Here is a 13,505-nt window from a genome sequence, read left to right as displayed (position 1 = left end):
CTCTCTGTCTCTCTATCTCTCTATACACATTTATTTTATTTTTGTGTGTGTTAACAATAGCAGTCCTGGTGTTTGAGATGCCAGTGATACTTGTGCCTTATACATAGAATGAATTCATGTTGGGTATGAGATGGGTTGGGTATGGGTTGATGTGTTGATTGTACCGCAAGCTCCGCCCCTCCTTCTCCCAGACTTGTGTGCAGCACGTGACTGGAGCCTCGCGCGCTTCCTGCTGGCGATGCCAGGTGAGCGACGTCACTTGCCTTGCTTGCGCCTGCGCAGTCCGCGTCTCCCGTGTGGTTGGAAGAACTGCCGAGCAGCTTTTTTTTTTTTTCCTATTTATTAAAAAAAACAACCACAAAATCGAAGACACGTGTTGAGTAAAGCGGCCGGATGGGACGCCTCCCCGGCACTCGGGGTTTGTCGGTCGTCGTGCTTGTGTGGTGTTTGGAGGGAAAGGTCAGCTGTATGCACAGCCCGCAGCGAGCAGTGTAAGTGGCACTCCTAGGTCTGATGGTGATAAAGTGTGACCGTGCTGGACGTCCTCTGAACAGGGAAGAGGGGTGCACACAGATGGGGGAGATTTGTAGAGGAGGATGGCTGGGGAGGGCGGCGTTGTGTGCTGGGTGCTTGTTGTCAGAAGTGTTAGGGAGGGACCGGTAATGTGACTGGGAGTCCTGGAGAGAACGGAGCACAAAGAGGACGATGGCTGGTCATTATGGTGACGTGTGGGAGCTCAGGTTAGCAGCACTCGAGGGCTTTAATTAGAACTCCTGTGTTTTGTGGGGTTTTTTTAAAAGAAAAGCTTACTCTGTGCCCACACCCTGCATTCCTTATACATTGCAGATTACCAGTCTGTAGCTGATGGTGGCTGCTTTTTGTTTTCTTTTACTCCTCATTCTTTCACCTGATGATCCTGCCAGTAATATGCTTCCTGTCCTAGGGTGGCAGCTAGACATGTGCATGGGTTTGGTGCAAACCGTTCGCATATGCGGCCAGACAAAACTGTTTCCCCCAGCCAGTCAGCTGCAATCAGGGCATTCCCCGCCCTTTTGTTATGCAGGGCGGGGAATGCTCCAGCTACAGTTTACTGAGCTGGGATGCCGATGTGTCAAGGCTGTGACACACTGCACGTGGAGCAGTGGCGCGCTGTCTTCGTCAGCAGTGTCATGTAATTTTCTCTCCGGCACGTCAGTTTGCGAGAGCTCGCACAGCTGAGCATGCCAAGATGAAAAAATTTAGGCCCCATTCACATTGAGCGACGCGCGATATCGCACAAATGCTTGGATTGAGCAAGCTAGAATCGCTGCAAAATCCGCTCCAAAAAGGCTCCTGCTGTAGCGACGCACGACCCGCAACAGCGACGGACAGAGCCCCATTGAGATGCATTGGAGAGCGATATCGCGCGGTAAATAGCCGCGATATCGCGGGAATTACCGCGCGATAAATCGCTCAGTGTGAATGGGGCCTAAATCTTCAGCCAATCATATAAACTCCCGCGTGTCAGGATGCGGTTGTTAAGCACGAGCCAATTGGATGAAGGTGCAGTTAATCACCTGCCTGCACTCGGCTCACACACTGCACGCAAAGCTCCTTGCCGGACAGCTTTGCTCTGCACGGCTTTGCGTGCAGTGTGTCACAGGCTTCAGTATTGCGCGGGCTTGGGCAAGGTTTTGCACATCTAGGGTGACAGCTAGAGATGTGCATGGATTTGGTGCAAACAGGTGGCCTAAGTGGCCACGGAAAACTGTCGTCTTCCCCCCGCACCCAGTCAGCTGCCATCAGGGAATTCCCCGCCCATTTGTTATGTGCAGTTGCAGGGCAGAGAATGCTCCGGCTGCAGTTTACTGAGCTGGGATGGCGATGTGTCAGTATTGCGCAGGCTTGGGCAAGGGTATGCACATCTGGGGTGACAGCTAGCGATGTGCATGGATTTGGTGCAAACAGAGTTCACCTAAGCATCCACAGAAAATTGTCCCCCCTGCCATTTTGTTGTGTAGCTGCAGAGTGGGAATGCTCTGGCTGCACATCACGAGGTGGATGTGTCTGCATTGTGCGGGCATGGGCGAACACAGCAAGAATATGCACTTCCCTAGTGTCAAAGCTTACTCACTGTACTGTATATATGGGGGAGCAGTTTTGCTGTCCAAGACAAGACTAAAGAACCAGTTCTTCTATCTACAGTGTTTTGGCAATTGGTTTCTCTCCTGGAGATTTTGCTGGTCACCTTCATCAGAACAAAATTGTGACTATTAAATGTTGAAGGTTTTTTTTTTTTTTGTGAATTATGCTTTATTTTTTCTTTTTGAGTTAAAGGAAATGATTCAGTAGGGTCTTTAAAATATGTCTATTGTCAATGGCTTTTGGAAACATGGTGGTTTATTTTTTTTTTAACTTAGTCTTTTTGGCCACACCTAGGTGAGCATTTGATTTTCTTTTTGACATTGTTCACGCATTTGTGTACATCATTTCTATCTAAATCTAAAGCTAATTGAAAGCTAATTTAAATACGTAATATTGATGCACATTTCTTTTCCCTTGATTTTCTTTGGTTGAATTTTAAAATTAAATGTAACATGATTTGTGTATGTATGTGGTATGTATGTATGTGTGTATTTCCATCCTTTTTTATTTTATTTTTTTCCATTACTGTGGTCAAAAACAATTGTCAATTTGATCCCATTAACTATTCGAAAATGGGATGGGCATTTCAAAAACGAAACAGTTTTTAAGCATAATTCTAACCATGTATACCCAGCTTTAGAAGAAAAATGATAACACACCAGCTGCCTGTATGCTTGCATCTACTGATCATTTTCTGATATGATTTTCACAGAAGATAACCTTTGCTTATGTTTGTTTTTTCTAAAAATAAAATGGTCACGGATCCACTGCAGACATTGACGGGCTTACTTGCTTCTTTCTCTGCACGTAATCTCATGATGTTAAGATCAAGGATCTGTGGGGGATTCCCTGTTCCTTTTTTCTGCAAATAGTATTTGATGTTTTTGACTGTTTGGATTCATTGTTATGCTGCAGAAAGAAGTTGGTACTGATCATGCTCCTTGATGTTATTACTATTATGGAAAAAGAGTCAGCTTGTAATTCTCAGCAGTGAGGAGGCATCAACTTTGATCATATTACCAGCTTTGTATGTGGAAGTGCAGCTGAGTCATTTCACCTTGGAGGAGTGATTTTTTTTTTTTTTTAGGTTGTAACTATTCTATGAATAGCAGTTCTGATAAGCTGTGTCTTCTGGATGGATGTACTAAGATCCTATGATTTCTGCCATTTTCTAAGCTGATGCAGTGCTGGACAGTTTTTGTTTCCCAAAGGGAAATAAGCTCGATAAATATCCCTACACTCAACGTCTGTGGCCAACCAATGTCCTTGGCCACAGCCTTACCCCTTTATGGTTCTGTAGATGAGCTTGGACAGCACATCTAGAAATACCTAGTTTCCTTGGTACAGGGTGACCACATAGTTACATAGTATTTGAGGTTGAATAAAGACATTAGTCCATCAAGTCCAACCTATTAGGATCTCATTCTAGGAGTACCCGTACCCCTGTATATTACGGTCCCTTAAGAAATCGTCCAAAAGTTTCTTGAACAATTCCACATTATTTGCTGAAATCACCGCCTGTGGCAGTGAGTTCCAGACCCTAACTGATCTTACTGTGAAGAACCCCCTTCACCCCTTGTGCTGGAATTTTTTTTCCACTAATTTTAGGTGATGGCCTCTAGTTTTTGTAACGGAGTTAATTTTAAACAGTTTATCGCTAATGTTGCTACCACCATTAAACATTTTGTACATGGAAATCATATCCCCCCTTAATCTCCTCACCTCTAATGTGAACATGTTTAAATTTAGTAGCCTTGTCTCGTAGCTCTGGTCCTCCATACCCCTAATTAGTTTGGTTGCCCTTCGCTGGACTTTTTCCAACTCAAGGACATCTTTTCTTAGTACTGGTGACCAGAACTGGACCGCGTACTCCAGATGAGGTCGAACCCATGATCTATAAAGTGGCAAAATTATAGACTTGTCCCTGCAATACATCCCCTTTTTAATACAGGACAAGACTCTGCTAGCTTTGTTTACAGCAGCCTGGCACTGCAAACTACCTTTCAGTTTGTGGTCTACAATGACCCCCAAATCCTTCTCCATTTCTGACTTCCCCAGCGGCAATGACCACCTTGTGTCTTGTTACAATTCTCCCTTTTTCCTTAGTGCAAGGTGTGCTATATCTACCACAACCTCACTTTATTTTCAGAATGGTTGTCCTTGCCCAGTTTCCTCCTCTCTAAAATGTGTTTTCTGTTTCATTCAATCTGTTTGTTGCAACATAAATATGAAAATGACGTTTGCCTAACCCATACATGTGAAATTAACATACAAATGAAATTAAGGTTTGCTTAACCCCTTCTGGCCATCCCTGTACAGCAGGGCTGAAGTGCGTGAGGAAGAAGCAGTACAAATAGCCAATCAGTTTATGGGAATTTGTACATAGCTTATGCACTCACTGGCCACGTTATTAGGTCCACCTTGCTAGTACTTTGTTGGACCACTTTCATCAGCAGCATCACGCATTTGCTGCAGATCTCCCATTCCACCTTATCCCAAAGGTGTTCTATTGGATTGAGACCTGGTGTCTGGAGTACAGCGAGCTCATTATCATGTTCAAGAAAACAGTTTTGAGATGATTTCAGCTTTGGTGGAATGGTCTCCTGATGACGTGATGGTTGTGACAGCCAATCACAGTGATCACTTAATCAAGGAAGCCAATGCACCATCCTGCAAAAACTTGAGGACACTCCAGTGTTCTCAACAAAGTCCAAATATATATGTGGTGCCCAGGTGACCACACGGATGGTGCCGTGCAAAACACTGATGGTAAATAAAAGTAATTCACCGGCAGACACTTAAAGGGTTTTTAAAGTATTGATATATTTATTCAATACCCAATGTCACATGCTGTCATACGGTGCTAACCTTTCTGGTCCGCACAGTGATCCTTCATCAGAGTGACAGTTTGTTCAGATAGGAGACAAGTGCAGTGTATGGGAACCATGACTTCTTTGGAGCACTGTCCTTAAATGAGGATTAATCCTCCTATTTTTGGGATATGTTCTAGGATGAGACCTGCAAATACCTTCTGTTTTAAGAAAGCTTTACTGTGCTATTCATTGGTTAGAATGAGGCCTTTTTGACTGCTTTAATCCCTTCTCATGATTAAGCAAACAGTATATAACAAAGCGCCAGCGGCTTGTATCCAAACACGGAGAATATCTGAAATGGTCTCAAAATTACCCACAAATGGGGCAGGCTCTCAGACAGGCTTTGGGAAAGCCTCAACTCTGGATGAAACAAAAGAGCGCCTCCATCGCGTAAAACCGTTTTATTGAGACAGATTTAAACAGATAAAAACATACTCACAAAAGTTGAATTTTTACAGGCATGAATAGGTAAAATCGTGAAAAGCTTAGCCCACCGGCTACTCTTCCCTGAGGTTAACGTTTCTGAGGCCACGCCTTCTTCGTCAGAACCAATAGGGAGTGTTCTGTTGACTCCCTTTTTAAAGCGCGACTCAGCTCAGGCTTGCCATTTAGGAAACACCTGGGGTCACCGGGTTTCGAAATAAATGTTCATGTGAACTACGCTCAAAAACGACGATTGTGCTACACATGTTACATATCGCCGCAAACGTCGGAGAGCAATAATTTTAGAGCCATTAATCACTGATAACACTAAACTGAGCAGTAAAAGCGTTTTAATCGTCGCCTATGGGCGTTTTTCGCGATTTTTGCGGGCACACGCAATTTTAAGGCTTGATATGTTTGGTGTCTATTTACCCGACGTGACCCCGGCTTTTTTTTTTTTTTACTAAAAATATGGGTAAGAATAAATGTTTTATAACATAACGTAGGGAAACTTTTTTTTTACATTTATGGTACTTTTTTCATTATATAGTAAAAAAAATAACACCCCCCAGTGGTGATAATATACCTCCAAAATAAAGCTCTATCTGGCCCCATAAAATGTTAACATAAATTGCAAGGCTATAGTCCGGTCATGCTGATTGGTGAAATTTTTGACTGACTGGTGAGACACCATCAAATTTTTCAAGCCCTGCCTATATGGTTATAATGTCCTGTTGGGGTCCAAGCCCTACTCTACAGAAGCCAAGGTTTCCACACACTGCAATGACGATAGTCAAATAGCCTGAAACAGCTGTTTGGAATAAATGGCTCTTTAATATTAGGCTATACAGTATGTGCACTATATACCAGCGGTTCTGGATGTGCATCTGGCCAAAAAAGCAATGATTTGCATGCCTCTGCCAACTGACCTGCGATTCCATCACGTCTAATACCGTGTACAGAGGGACGCAGAGGAGAAGGGGTGAGCAATCTCCGCCACAGGATCGAGGCTCGGGTGAGTATATATTCTTTATTCGGTCACCCAGAGAGAAACAAGCAGTTAACCCTTGCAATGCAGGGGTAGCCCCATTGCAAGGGTTGTTTTTTAAATAAATGATTTATAGTTTATAATCCAAATGAAAAGTCTGTTAGCCAGTGCTTAACGCATAACGTTTAAATAACTGATATGGCAGAAGCCATTGTAATTGTATGGGTACTGCCGAAACAGCTTATTTTCTTTAAAAGAAAAAGCAAGTGCGTTGTTTTCCCTTGGGCTGCAAGATCCTGGCATTTTAAAAGTTAATTTAAAGCTCAAAAATGGTTAAAATTGAATGTCTTTCTCAAGAAGCACATCGGTGTGTTGTTGTTTTACGACTTGAAGGTTATTCCATGCTTCAGTTTGGCAAGAATCTGAAGATTTATTACAAAGATGTATACTATTGTCTTGAGAGAAGAGGGCAAACCCTGGTCCTAACAGGCTTAGAAAAAGAAGTGGAAGGCCCAGATAGAGAGCTGCACAAGAGAATTACATCAAAATCTGCAGTGTGAAAAAACATCTTGAACTCCCTCAGTTGGCTGCGGTTGCACTTGCCAAATAATAGTGTCCTCTGCATTGGTGAAAATATTACTCCGAGCGTTTGGCCTTCGAGGAAAAATTTCAAAGGCAAAAACTAAGGCTGGGTTCACACCTAGGCGTACGGAATATGCGCGTTTCGGGGCGCGCATTTTTACACCGATTTGCGGTAAAAGAAATGTGCGACAAACGCACGTTTTTACGAGGGCTATCCGTCTGTATCCTAATGGATACACGCAGCAAATACGCCCCAAAGAAGCTCCTGTACTTCTTTGGGCGTAGGGCATTTTGCAGCGCGTTCCTACGCACTGTAAAACGCCCAGGTGGGAACCATGCCCATAGGCAATCATTGGTTTTCACATGTTGAGCGTTTTACAGCGCGTAGGAACGCGCTGTAAAACGCCCAGGTGTGAACCAGGCCTTAATGTGAAACTGGCCAATAAAAAGAAGTTTAAACTTGGTGAAAGAACACTGGGTGGGAAATGACTGTAAAATAATATTATGGATAGATTAATCTAAGTAAGTTTGAGGTTTTTGGATATGTTGGGTGTAGTGCAAATGAATTGAAATTGAAGTCCTTGATGACTTTTGTCAAGCATGCCAAAGATGTACACCATATCACGTACCTGGTGGAGGACCGATTAGCTGAAGAGGCCTCCCTTGCGGCTCTTGTCTCACACCCCTGGGAGTGGGAACCGGGAGCGAGTAGACCGAGAGGAGCACGGGTACCAAGGTGTTCAGGCACGGTGCCTGGAAGAAGTCCGGCCACTGGGTCCCTGGAAGGATGAGCAGGGCTGGTGTACAGATGAGATGTCAGCGTAGATAGCAGCTGAAACTGGAGCAATGTCAAACAAGCCAGGGGTCAAAGCCAGATGGTCAGCACAATACAGAAAGAGCAGGCAGATGCAGAATCCAAATAACAAGCCGAGGTCAGGGACAGGCAGCAATCAGTCAAGGTCAGCAGCAATCCGGGTCAAGGCAACAGGCAAACAAATAGCAGGAACACAAGGCACAAGCTGAAAGACCATTCAGCACTGACCCATTGGGCCAGCTGGTTTAAATAGGACCATCCATTAGAGAGCAACGTGTCCCTTCCTGTGCGTCACTTTACGATGTGAGCGCGTGCGCATGAGCACACGTTTTCCAGCAACACGGAAGGCTGGAACTCGCGCATTCCTAGTAGCGTGTGAACTTCCGGCTATGGCCTTACACACCAAGTCTAAGGAATTATGATCCAGTAAGATTACATCTGATATCTGTTCTGGCAAGTGTTTTACAGATGCAAAATTCGTCATTCAGGCAACAGGACAATGTTCTGAAGCATATTTCTAAGCTCCTTGTCCAGAGCTCAGTGTGTGACCTGCTGTACTTCGGACCTCTGCAGGAGCACAGTGGGCTTTACACTGAGTGCCAGTGGCTCCAGCTGGCTTTAGTGCTGTAACTGCCAAATACAGTCACTCACTAAGCCCATGAGATGAATTGATCAGCTTGTTCCATAGCAACATAGTATTATTTTTACAGGGGAAGGGTTGGGACTTAACCTGTGTTGTCTCCGACACCTCTGTTTCTCCAGCCTTCATGTTTACACAGGGCAGAGCTGATCACTGCAATTCATACCCCTGCAGGAGCAGACCATTGCAAATGTGATTTGTTTGATAACAGGTTAAGCTTACAAAAATGTTGCCATTGTGCTAATTTCTGCCATCATAAACCCGACGTGATTGTCTCTTAATATTACACAAACGATTAAACGTATACTTTGCCACATAGCCAATCGGTAAAGGCACTAGGAGAGAGCAGACCTCAAAACATTCTAGAACTGCATGGGTTTGTCCAAAATAAATGTAGAATACCTTTTATTTTAATATTTTGTTTTTACCAATTCAAGAAATGGCAAATTTACAAAAAGTAAGCTATTGTTTGGGCCTGAAGACCTGTCGGGGTCTTCACTTAAGTCCCCTATATTTACCAAGTTGCCCACCACTGCTCTAAGCCATGCAAAGCTTATCTGGTGAAGAAGCCAGGGTACTGTCTGGTTGGGAGCTATTGTGGCAAGCATTTTACTGTAAGGTCAGAGAAAACTGGACCGTGCTACAGTATGGGTTCCAATTTCCCCCAAATATCTTCAAAACCTGATGGCTAGAATGCCGAAGTTTGGCCAAGCTGGAATTGTCACATGTGGATCATTCTTTGCAGGATTATTTGTCAGGCATTTGGCAGGAAAGTCCTGCAAGCTGTGGTCCCACCCTAGGAGGTATGTCCTCACTGATCCTCTCGATGGCTGTCCTGGAAGATGACAGGTCAGATGAAAACATGAGTTGATTACCTGATAACTCTGTTTCCAGGAATCTTCCAGGACAGCCAGTTCCCGCCCTTGGTGTGTATCCAGGTGGCATCCGAGGTTGGATGAAGGAGGGGATACTTTTGTGCATGGGGTAGCCTTCGGTCCTAGAGGTTACTGACTTGGGATGGAAGGAGGAGTCTATTTATTTAATGTGGTTGGTGTGTTTCCTGTTGCAGGTAGGCGGAGCCTATATCTCGATGGCTGTCCTGGAAGATTCCTGGAAACAGAGTTATCAGGTAATCAACTCATGTTTTTCAACATCCTGGTGCAGCACTAAGGAGCAAACGGGCAAATCTCATGTGCCAGGTAGCCAACGCATCTTCAAAATGACAGCTGGCGCCCAACTTTTGAGGTTTGCTGTAGTTGTCACCAATGGAGCTGGGTCCATTAAAAAAAAAAGATCTTGGTGGCTTCTGGATTAGACAGACAAGCCCCTGAATTCCATATCAATTTGTCCATTGCTGGGTTAAGATTAGATTTCGTGGAGGCTAAGAGTGAATTTTGCAGTTACAGGGAGGGTCTTGGTTAGGCTGCTTGGAAATCCTTGAGTTCTCTGTTAAAAGAAGAAGAAAAATCAGCATAAAGATTTCTCCTGTCCACCAGTCCGATACAAACCTGCCTCGGAAGTTAGAACTTTATTGGTGATATTTTGGCCTCCAGTGCCATATTAAAGTGGAACTGCACCCACTGATTTCACAGTTTCCCAAAAGAAAGATCAAGTATATAAAAAAAAAAAAGTTTAATGTTTTTAAATCCTTAAAACATACCATTGTTTTCTTCTGTGTTTTCATGTACATTCTCCCTACTAGTGCATGTTGCATTCAAGGCATGCCGCTGCTCATAACTGTCACAATTGCCAGTGTTCTTGGCTCTCAACCAAACTTTGAAGCTTTCAAATGCTAATCACATGTGCCGTACCATAGCAACTGCAAAATGCAAAAATTCTCTTTGTCATCGTAGAAGCCATTATTTGAATCCATCCGAAACATTATTTCTATTCAACCCTGAAGGGGGAAATTGTAGCCCCCAAAACGTGTTGGCTATCTACTGTTTTTGCTGTTATCAGTTGAGTAATTAAAAGGTTTTGAACTTCTCTTAGTTTGACCCGTTACATTTAGATTTCTCTGTTCGGGTCATAGCTCCTCCCCTGAGAGTCTCCCGATTCCTGTAAAAAGAGTTTCCTAACCTAAGGGGTCTCCCAATTCCTGCAGAAGAGCTACCTAACCTAAGCCATTAGGCACTAGTAGTGATTCCACCTTCTCTGAAAAATGTAAGAAAGATACCAGTGCAGCCATTTGTTTCTGGACCTCTACACTGGGTGAACTTTATATTTCGCACTCTTTGAGATTTACACACTGGTCTCTGTCTTCCCTAACCCCCTTCCAAAAAATATAATAAAACTATGTGCTATGAAGAGGTATAAATCTGTGGTTCTCAACTGGTGGGTCGCAACCCCATGTTCAGTGGGTCGCCACATGCCTTCCACTTTACTAGGTGAGAGGCTCCTCAGCCTCCCCCTAGCGCAGCACGGTCAGTTCTCACACCGGGCAGCCATTCAAAATATGCTGCCTGGCGCCGAGTGTCAGCTTGAGGTGGGGTGGGCTGGGGGTATGCCCGGGAGGGAGCTCCATCCGTATGTGCATTGCTTACAGCTCCTTTGCGCGACCGGAGTGACATCACATTCTGGCTCCCAGCACCTCTACAGGGAGTGCGAGGAAGCTGTACAATCAATGCACGTATGGATGGAGCTCTGTCACAGCACAGCAGCCCACACTGAAACCCTAAAATTTTGGGGGGAGTGTGTGTATGTGTGTGTGAGATTGTGTCTGTCAGTGTTTTAATCGCAAACTGCCACACAATTGCACCTACTGTTCGTTCTGGTGCAGGTGGTGTGTTGCGTTGCAATTCATTTTAAATGGCACACCACCCACTGTTTGATCGCTTGACCCGGAACATGCGGTACTGCAATGCCGTGCTTTCCTATGTGGTGCGACTTGGGTCATGACTTAAAGGGGTTCTAAACCCTCTGGTTTTTTTGCCTATATCTACTGCTAGCAAGCAGTAGATATAGGCAAGAAGTTTAAAAAAAAAAAAAAAAACCCCCGCTTGAACTGGTTTAAACCTTACCTCGTTATCGCTGCTCGATCCCGCGCCGAGAATCAGGAAGTGATCGTACGGCCGCAAAGGATCTTGGGGCGGGCGCATGCGCAGTTCCGATTCTCGGCCGGGAGACGAGCAGAGACGCAAGGTAAGTCTATGGCCGCTTGCACCCGCCTGCAGACACCGCTGGATCGTTGGAGACAGAGCAGTCAGCGCTGGATCGGAGTGACGTCGCACCGCTGGAGGGACACATGAAAACATGGGGAAAGAAGAGGAAGATCAGAATAAGAGACATCATTTGAGGTAAGTGCTAACATTTACATGGGGGGAGGGGAAAACATTTTTGGCTTTAATGTCACTTTAATGACCAAGGACTAATGTCGGTCCTGAGGTCATATAGGTTGAGGACCACTGGTCTAAATACTTTCACACACAAAACTCTATTGACGTTGGGTCAGAACTCTTAACCATGGCCCCAACTTTTTATTTATTTTTTTATTTTGTTGCGCATGCAAAACTAATGTAAAGTTGGATGTATTTGGGTAAAACATCTGGGATAGGTTTTTACATACAGAGTTGTTGGGTCTTCCATTTTAGTAAAATAACCCTTCTAGCGTTACGAAAAAACAGTAGTTGTATTAGCTGCTCGAGGTGTTTACCAATTATATGACTTGATATTCTAGCAAAGAACGTAGAATTCCAGGTGGTGAGACCGATCAAAACCCAAAGTCTGTCAATAGCTGGTGCGTTTGGCAGATAGGAGGGTTTAGTTCCACTAGAAGATAATCCAACAATTCTACACTATTCAAATCCTCGCTTCCCGTGCCTGCAGGCATCAATTCCCTATCATTTGGCAGTGACACATATATTTTGGGACTGTACAGTTTGTTTGAGGAGATCACTGGTTATGGACGAATCTTTTGTATAAACAATGTTCTATGTCTGTGCATTACCTTCCCCTCCAAATCCTGCATTAGCTAGCAATATGACCTTTTTTATTTAAAATACTAAAGCCCCACCAAAGGTGTTTGTTTTTCTTTATCATAGAATTGTTGGCAGTAGCCTTCATTTAGAGGTTGTGTGTGTGTGTGTGTGTGTGTGTGTGTGTGTGTGTGTGTGTGAAAAAACATTTTAATGGTTTAACATTAAGGGTGATTATTTAACCACTTGCTGACCAGGTGTTTACACCCCCTTCCTGGCCAGGCCATTTTTCAGTATTCAGCGCTGCGATACTTTGACATGTATTCCATCATGCAACGCTGTACTGAAATTAATTTTACACCATTTATTGGGGGCACAGATAAAGCTTTCTTTTGGTGGTATTTTATCACCACTGTGGTTTTTATTTTTTACTATATTAAGGAAAAATTATTGAAAATTTTGAAAGTTTTTTTTTTTTTTAACATTATGTTCGAATACAATTGTTATTACCCAATTGTTTGGTAAAATATAAGAGACGGGGTCACGTCGGGTAAATAGACACCAAACATGTTAAGCTTTAAAATTGAGCGCACCCGCAAAATTGCAAAAAACTACCATACCCAAAATCGATGCTTTAAAAGCTTTTAGCGATCATCAGTCTAGTGTTATCAGTGATTAATGGCCCTAGAAATATTGCTCTCACTGCGACGTTCGCAGCAATATGTAACATGTGCGGCGTAATGGGCACAATCGCCATTTTCCCACGTATGCGCACCCGACTCATGTTTGCACGCGTGTATGTATGGGTGGGGACTTTAAAAAAAAATGTATTATTGTTTTTCATGTGTGACTACATTTTTTGTTGGAACTTGAATTTTTCTTTTCCTATTTTTTTGGCGGAGCCAGCCATCATCTCACGGTTGGCTCCGGCCACTTGCATGCAGATGCAGATCAGCTTCCCCTGGTCAGCATCTCCTGGTTATCTAGTAACCAGGGGACGCTGGACTGTCATTACACACTGAGAACCCGGCGGAGCCACCATATCACGCCGTCTCAACTGTGTTCTCAGTGTGTAATGACAGTTCAGCATCTCCTGGTTACCTAGTAACCAGGGGACGCTGGACTGCCATTACACACTGAGAACCTG

At 44.0% G+C, this 13,505-nt stretch overlaps 1 protein-coding gene across 1 annotated transcript in view; it reads left to right on the top strand.

Annotated features, from left to right (window-relative positions):
* The first annotated feature begins 379 nt into the window (after positions 1–379).
* Positions 380–13,505, top strand: part of MGA (MGA, MAX dimerization protein) — a 62,319-nt gene continuing 49,193 nt past the window's right edge. The window contains exon 1 of the mRNA XM_018560055.1: positions 380–459. The gene's annotated coding sequence lies outside the window, so the exon portion shown is untranslated. The remainder of the gene's footprint in view (positions 460–13,505) is intronic.

The sequence above is a fragment of the Nanorana parkeri genome, unplaced genomic scaffold (assembly GCF_000935625.1).
Source record: "Nanorana parkeri isolate BGI_ZX_2015 unplaced genomic scaffold, ASM93562v1 scaffold430, whole genome shotgun sequence".
NCBI lineage: Eukaryota > Metazoa > Chordata > Amphibia > Anura > Dicroglossidae > Nanorana > Nanorana parkeri.
This window is presented reverse-complemented; position numbering and strand designations above follow the sequence as displayed.